The following is an 8498-nucleotide window of genomic DNA, read 5'->3' as shown; positions in this document are numbered from 1 at the left end:
ATGGAAGGTAGGTATCCCAACTACCACCAAAATCTAAAACGCACGCCCGCAACATATCCTCCAAAGTCTGGATGGTCCGTTCGCTCTGGACATCCGTCTACGGGTGAAATGCGGTGCTAAAGTGTAGACGAACACCCAACTCGTCATGGAATTTCTTCTAGAATCTGGAAGTGAACTGTAAATCTCGGTCAAAAATCATTGAAACTGACACCCCGTGCCGAGCTACTACCTCCCTGATGTAGATGTCAGCCAACTTCTTGGTCGAAATGCTCTCCTGGATCGGAATGAAATGGGCACTCTGTTGGGCTTTAGGCATAACATCATTCCTATATATGGTGTACATGCAACCCTAATTGCTTTGGATCTAGATTTTTTCTATAATGAACATACAACTATGAGTACCAAAGTAATACCCCTATAGACTAGCATATAAAAATCGAAATTGACATATAAACTAGGTTTAATATATTACCTCTCTTGTTATGTAGCAATAACAAGTTCACCTTGAATATCCTTGACCTTTGAAAGCTTAGTGCCTCAAATGTTGCACCTCTAGTGGAGTCACAAACACCACTAGCAACAAGGAAGAATAAGAGAGAGAGGAAGAGGAGGCTTCAAAAACTTCTAGAGCTCTCTTAGAACTCATTGGACCGATTTTGGTAGTCTTTAGGGTTCCTTTTATAGTTGAGGCTTCTAGGGTTATCAACTTGGAAACCCTGATTCCCTTGCTTAGGACCTAAGCAACATATGGACTCACATTGGACAAGCCGTGGACGAAATATTTATGGACTCTCATAGAGATTTCGTCCACCTTATACCCATAAGGTCCATGAGCCCAAACTATAAATATTACTGATTTACATAATCAGTCCCCGTAAATTTAATCAGTCTCTTTTAATCACCAAATTAATTACAATTAATTTCTGATCAATACTAATTAAATAATATGATTTCTCAATTAATATATTATTCTTATAATATATTAATAAACCATAATTAATCCTCTTTCTCCATAATTCATCCTATTAGTTGTTATGGTGAAGGCAACCCAAAAGGACCATGCTCATAATTAAATCAAGTACGTACCAAAATAGTTATGGGCTTAGACACCTAATCCAACAGTCTCCTACTTTGATAATTCTAATAACTATTATTGCAAGTATGACTTCAGAATCTGATTAGCAATTGTAGCTTTCAAAAGCCGCTATCGAACTCTGATCTTATCAACAACACGTCCTTTAGAGAAGGGATCATACAATCCTCCATTCTCAAGATATCGTATAGACTGAGACATGGATTATAATCATTCTCTCTGTCTATTTGTAGTTTCCCGATTTTCGATTTAAGAAGACTAACAATAGACTTCAGTTGAACAAATCAACTTAGTCCAGGCTTGGCCAAGCGCTTAGGTGTCATCACTAAATCATAGAGGGGCCCAAAGATACCACTTTTATCCCTCTTTGGGTAAAAGGAATGGATAAACGTCAACCCATATGATTGAACTATTTACTCATCAAATCATACATAACAATATGTTTTATAACATCAAGTTACTGATGCGTTTACATATTATCAATGTGCAACCGACTCGTAAACAACAACTCATATCTCTCTGTTTCAAGAATATAAGATATTATCGTCTCATAACCACTCGTGATAAAGTTGATGAATTGATTCACGTGAGCGTGGGTTTAATCCAATACTCAAATCTTATTTCAGGAGCACTCATGAACACTGCAACAGACTTTTGCTATGTCTAAACACTTTAGACAATCTGCAGTCGGATTCATGACAGTCTTACCAGATTACCTACTTCCAAAGTATGATTGACTGTAGATGTTTGAATAACCTAGTTATTCTGGAAATCAAAACGTGTGAAGTGAAACAGAAGAATAATCGAATCCAATATTGCCTCAACACTTTGAGTATAAATAAAACACTTATTATTTAATCACCATATAGATTACACATTATTCATTGTATAATGTTTCGGATAATCAACTTAATACTTGAATTATAACATTAGTTATCCCATGCTCCAAGCATGAATACTATGTTTACCTATGGTCCTTACTTTGTGAAATAGATCAATTGAACACATTTCCAATTAATGTTCATTTCATAATCCCTAATCCTTATCACTAGTGTAAGAATACCTAATTCTTGCTACTAGTAGAATGTGTTAGATTCTAAACTATCCTGCAATGATCCTTTTGTAATCTTGAGGCACTTGGTCAATGATATTACAAAACATTCCATTGGAGATTGTTACAAGACAATTCCATGAAATCGAAGTCTCAAATTCAAAGTATATTCCTTTGAACATCCTTCTTGCACAAAAGTTTCTAACCTACACATAGATTCTTAATATCCAACTCCCATTATGGAAACATTTCCATAATTTCCATATGACAACTCATTCTTAATAGAATCCTATCTATTCATAATAATGTCAATATGGTCCATTCATAACTATACTTCCAACTGCCCACAAGCGACAAATCCTCAGCAAACCTTAGATTTTCATTAACAGTTGTTTAACTTACTTTAGTCATATCCGGTTCTGGTCCTTTTTCCTCTTAATGCCCTAGGCATTTGGAAAATATAGAACGGTCGAATATTATAACACATGTAATCAATCTTATACCCGAAGCGTATGGGATACGATACATAATGTCTTACATAAAGACATGATACTTTACCAGTCTCTTGCTATAATATTGCTATATATATATATATATATATATATATATATATATATATATATATATATATATATAGAATCCCCTTGTGTTGAATCTTTTCAACATACCATTCATATACTTCCTTTGACTAAATTTGATTAAAATTTCGATCTAAGCTTTTAGATTCGAAATGAAGTATAAGTTCCTATCCCTTAATTATATCAAAACAACTTTTCAACCTCTGCAACTTTATGAATTGAAACTTTTGTTTTCTATAATTAATATTGCTAGCTCGCAACACTTAACATAATAATCATGCTTCCACTAACATGATGATTATATCTTTACCAACATAACACTTATGCTTCCACTAGCTTTGGCATGTACTCAGAAAACAACTGGACTTGTAGAAATCAATATTTATTGACTTTCTTACCAAAGTTCATATTTATGATACGTGATGCTTCGATAAGACTTTATCTAAGCTCGTACACCTTCTATTAGAAAGCTCATATGTGTGTCTAAACTATTTTAGAACTTACAACAGTAAGTCTTAAATGTTTAAACTAATTGCCAAATCTCACAATTCGAACTATTAAGAAGGAAGACTTAATCATAATTGAATTTGAGAATGCAATTTACACAATCACTATCTCCTTAAAATCTTCCTAGTGAAAGCGTTTCCTCATAATCATTTTCATGAAATAGAGAGAAACCTTATCACTTAGATTTTACGGTGTATGTGTTCCTATCCATGAGAATTTGTCATAACCATAATCATAAGACAATGTTTGTGACAAATCCAAACTCATATGGATTGAACTTGTTCAATCTTATTTTCTTGCCACCTGGCAGCACAAGGGACTACCATGTCTTCCAAGTTGTTTAGCAGCTCACATATACCATTCAATGCAGTTTCATTGATCAAGGTGCTTTGCCTTATGCAATCAATTGAGAACTCAAATGATATTACAAAACATTCCATTGGAGATTGTTACAAGACAATTCCATAGTCAACTTCAAATGGAATGGGCATAGAAACAAGAATATGTCAACACGATAGGTTATAAACCTCAAGTTGTGTGCTAGTGGTCAGGTTTATTCTTGATTAGTTCATGAAGCTATTCAAGATCATCAAGACTCCTACTGACCTCTTGACATATAAGATTCTCTTGTCAAGAAACATTCCTTGACAAACAAATATTCAAGAGTTAGTGCAGGTTCTCATCAAGACAAACACTTCACACAATTGGTCTTAGTTGGTCTTTCTCCTGTCCAAAACATCACAACTTACCAATTTTAAATGTACAAGAGTAAGAAACTTTTCTACTCCACATTTGATGAGTGTTATAAACCTTCTTAAGATGATGTCACTCAAGTCACAATCTTGGAGTACGACTCTAAGACTTGATTTTGGAACAAAGTATGATTCACCTTTTGATCTAACCATTTCAACAATTCATGATTCCTCTTCTTAGTCATACTAATGTACTAAGGTGTCCTTAGAGGATCGTTTGTGACACAGTTTCATAATAACTATGTAACATCCGGACTTCCAGGTATATTGTTTATTTATTTATTTATCTTGAGGACTATTGAGCTACTCGACGAGTCGGTGCTACAACTCGTCGAGTAGGGTCGCGATGTGCCACGTGGGATTAATGATCTACTCGGCGAGTCCAAGAGCCGACTCGCTGAGTAGACGTTGTGAAGAAAAACCCTAAATCCCTGGGTTTGGGGCCTATTTAAGGGCACTTATAGCCTCATTTGCGGGTCATCAACTGTTGCCTTCACTAAGAGAAACCCTAATCACCTTTTTAGCTATTGAGAGAGTGTGTGTGAGCTAATATTGTGTATTTTAGTGCATCTATTGAAGAGAAGAGAAGCATTTCAAGATAGGAGCAAGAGGACACTGTTAGATCTGTTGTTTTTCATCCAAGAGCTCCTTTTAGAGGTATAAAGTTTATTCCTTTTTCATTTGTTTGGGTAGATCTTATATTATTGGAGATTAGGGCTTCTTTTCTATCTATTTGGGACCTTGAGGGTATTGAGTTCATATGGAGGTTTGGACTTCAGATCTATACCTTGTGAGGTCCCTAGAATCAAAAGGTCCCTAATTTATTCAGCCTTAATAGAGCTCTTGAGTGGAAAACCCTTATTAGAGCATGTTCTTGGCATTTCAAGCCCAAAGTGCCATGCATGGAGGTAAAGCTCATGACTTTACGTGATTAACGAGCCTTTAGAGTCTAGATCTAGAGTTTGGGAAGGTTCTCTGCCTTGAAATTGCCTGAATGAGAAATGAGTCTGAATGGTTTCACCGAGTCGATGAGTCGGCTCGACGAGTCAGTTAGGGTTTGTCCTGATGAGGTGACCATGCTATTGCTCGGCGAGTTAGGGGTTAACTCGATGAGCTGGACCTTCACGAGACTTCTGAGAAATGAGTGGACTTATGGTGTATTTGAGTATGGGTAGGGTATTAATTAGAGAAATTATCATGTGTGTTAGGCGGAGGATAGTTTGAGATTTCCGAATACGATATTTTTACTTGCCAGCTTACGAGGTGAGTCTTCTCACTATACTTACCATGCGTGGTATCTTTGTGTGACCGAGATGTATTATGTGCTTAACTGTGCACTGTGATATTCTTCATTATGTATTTGTGATTTATGTTGAGTATTATTATTATTGAGCTTCTTGAGTTAGGACTGGAGGGTCCACCCGAGATGTGGGGTCGGAGGATCTCCACTGAGACATATTGACCGGAGGGTCATTTTGAGTTAGCCTCGAGTGGCTAATGTGATCTGTGTGGTATTTTGGGGAAGTCACTAAGCTTTGTGCTTACCGTGTTATGTGTTATGTGTTTCAGGTACTTCTCAAGATCACGGGAAGGCGCTGGCTTGATTATACACACAACAGAGTTTGAGTTATGATTGGAGTTTGCATATACAGTTTTTGGATATGAGTTTTGATGATTTGACATTGAGATATTTTGTGATTTTTTTTATTAGGATAGATGTGTTTTTAAATTGAAAAAATTAGTTGAAAATTTACGTTGTTACACACTAAGTTAATCATAAAACACGATACTTAAGTACTCTCCCTTCTTTTCAGATTGGAAAAACCTTTATCTTTCTGCCTAATTTATTCTTTCTATTCATTTTGCCATACATTGAAACTTTTCAATGATTCAGAATTACACTTAATCTTGTAAGCATAACCATATTTACTAAACTTTTAGCAAATCATGACGAATATTCTTATCGTTCTTTGTGGTGGACTTGGCCAGTGCTCAACAATGCGTACTAGATCCTTTAGTCCTTCACTTGACTCACATACTTATGTTATCAAGGAATTAGTCTTAATTTCCCAAATACAAAGATTCTCATTCATCATATAATACCAGTTGCATGACTCCAAGTTTCTGTCCAATTGAAACTTGGGTGATGAGAATCATTCATTATTTGGTAAATTTTCGACACTACCACAAATTACAACTAAGAATCACATCCTTTTTCAATATTGCTAACAATAGAAACATACAAACATCAATTTTCACAAAATGCATTGCAAGGATATATATAAATAAGACAAAAATAAAAATTTATTTTATTTATAAAAAAACGCGGAAAAACTTGTCCTTACAACACAATTACAAATGAAAACTATGTTACTAAATATTTCTAATCAATCTATCCTAACTCTTAAACAGCAGCTCAAAAATCCGATCTTCAAACCATGCGATCGAAATCCATTTCTTTGTGATCAGACTCAGCTCACTCTTCCTTTAAGCTTCCTTTCTTTTCTTCGATCCTACAAAACATCAAAATGCAATCTTATCACATCATGTATTAAGAATCTACAAATAGTAACTTAATAGAGTTAGATAGTGGATTTACCTGAAGCAGAGTCATACATCTTGACTCTCCTATCCTCACGATCTTTCAGGTAATTATGACAGCTTCATAACCAATGCCCCTTCTCTTGGCAGTAGAAACAAACAGACTCTTTTGGAATAACACATGGGACAATCTCAGATTCAGGCTTTCTCTTTACCATCCGGTCAAACTGTTTGACCTTGGCCAATTCCGTTCCATTAGGAAGAGAAATTTTTTCTGGATTTCCAGTTTTTCCATTGCCAATGTCCATGGAAATTTAGGAGGTTGATCTACCAATCAAATTTGCTTTACTATTGCGCCAAATCATTGCCGATTTAGCAGCAATAAGAAAATAGGTAAGATCAATGAGGGTCACATTGTGGTCCGTCATATAGTAATCTTTAATGAACTCTCTATATGAGTTAGTAAGTGATTGAAGAACCAAGTCAATAACCAACTTCCTTGAAACATTGACACCCAACATTCTCAGCTTGTCAATGTGTGACTTCATCTCCAAGACGTGTGCACACAAAGACCTTCCATCTTCAAGTTTGCTTGCCAACATGGCTTGAGTGACCTTGAACTTTTCAAGTCTTTGAAAGTGGGGGTCAGGGAGAATTATTGGAGGAGGTGGAGGAAGTGAACAATGATTCCCATTTCCACGATCTAATCGTGGAACATCATCTTCAAGAGGAAAGCTTTTTCCACAAGATTCGCGAAGACATTTGAGTAAACCATTTGTTATCATTCAAATTGTATTCATTAATGAAGAGCATCCATCCTTCTTCAAATTGGTTTTGATCAATCTTCGAGTTCCATATAAGAGAATTGAATCTCCACTTAAATTCGACATTGTTGTACAAATCCCAACAACCCTGAATTTATTAAAAAAATAGATTGAAAATTATTAACCTTTTGTATTTAAATTGATGTTGTAATCCAGATATTCACATTAGAAATACAGAAAATTCATTACATATAATCTTAAATTCATGATAGTATTGACAAACATTATTCTCAAGTTTAGATGTAATATGTCACATATAAACCCGATGATAAGATTTATTTAAAACGTTCTCAATTGCTTTCTTCAAATCTGCATCCTTGTAAGATAAAACTAACAAATGTTGTTTTTTAAAAATCTAACTTGAAACATTCCAACAACCAAATATATGATTCACCATCATCACGACTCAACAAACCCACACCAACAATCACACATATTTTATGATTATCAATTATGATAAATGGCAGAAAAACCACATCATACCTAAAATATGTAAAAAAAATACAAATGGTTATTGTATTTGTTTAAATAACATATGATATAATAAAATGTAAAATATAAATTACTAATTGGTTCGAAAAGTAGCATCAAATGAAACTACATCACCAAACTCTTTATAATGTAGCTTAGAAGTTTCACCAGCCCAAAATATAACATCAAGCTTCTTTTCATCTATTTTATACTCAAATGAAAAGTTATTAACATGCTTGACATTTTCTTTCATGTTATCCACAAGATAATTGGTATCGGTGTCACAAACATGACAATTAAGGTCACAAGCAAAATTATTGAAATCGTTGACATTCCCAACATGGTAGTTACATCATCCATGTAATCCAACAAATAGTTGATGTGCTACTATAGCACCAACATTCCTACTTGACATCTTAAATATTAAATTTTGCTGCATATAATCAAGTTTTTTTTGTTCCAGACAAATGCATGTTCTCCTTAGAATATAATTTATGGTTATGTCTTTCCTCAACATCATATATTTCAAATTGAGTTGACCCGGTAATAACTCAACACTTTATACCAGCTTCACATCTAGATTGATGCATATTAACCCTCTTTTGTACCTAGAATTAGAATCCAATGTCTCAACTTCAGATTTGTTAGGATCACCTTGACGATTACATACAAAATATCTCA

This window comes from Lactuca serriola, chromosome 8, assembly GCF_051521515.1.
Source record: "Lactuca serriola cultivar US96UC23 chromosome 8, Lser_US96UC23_V15, whole genome shotgun sequence".
NCBI classification, from domain to species: domain Eukaryota; kingdom Viridiplantae; phylum Streptophyta; class Magnoliopsida; order Asterales; family Asteraceae; genus Lactuca; species Lactuca serriola.
This window is presented reverse-complemented; position numbering follows the sequence as displayed.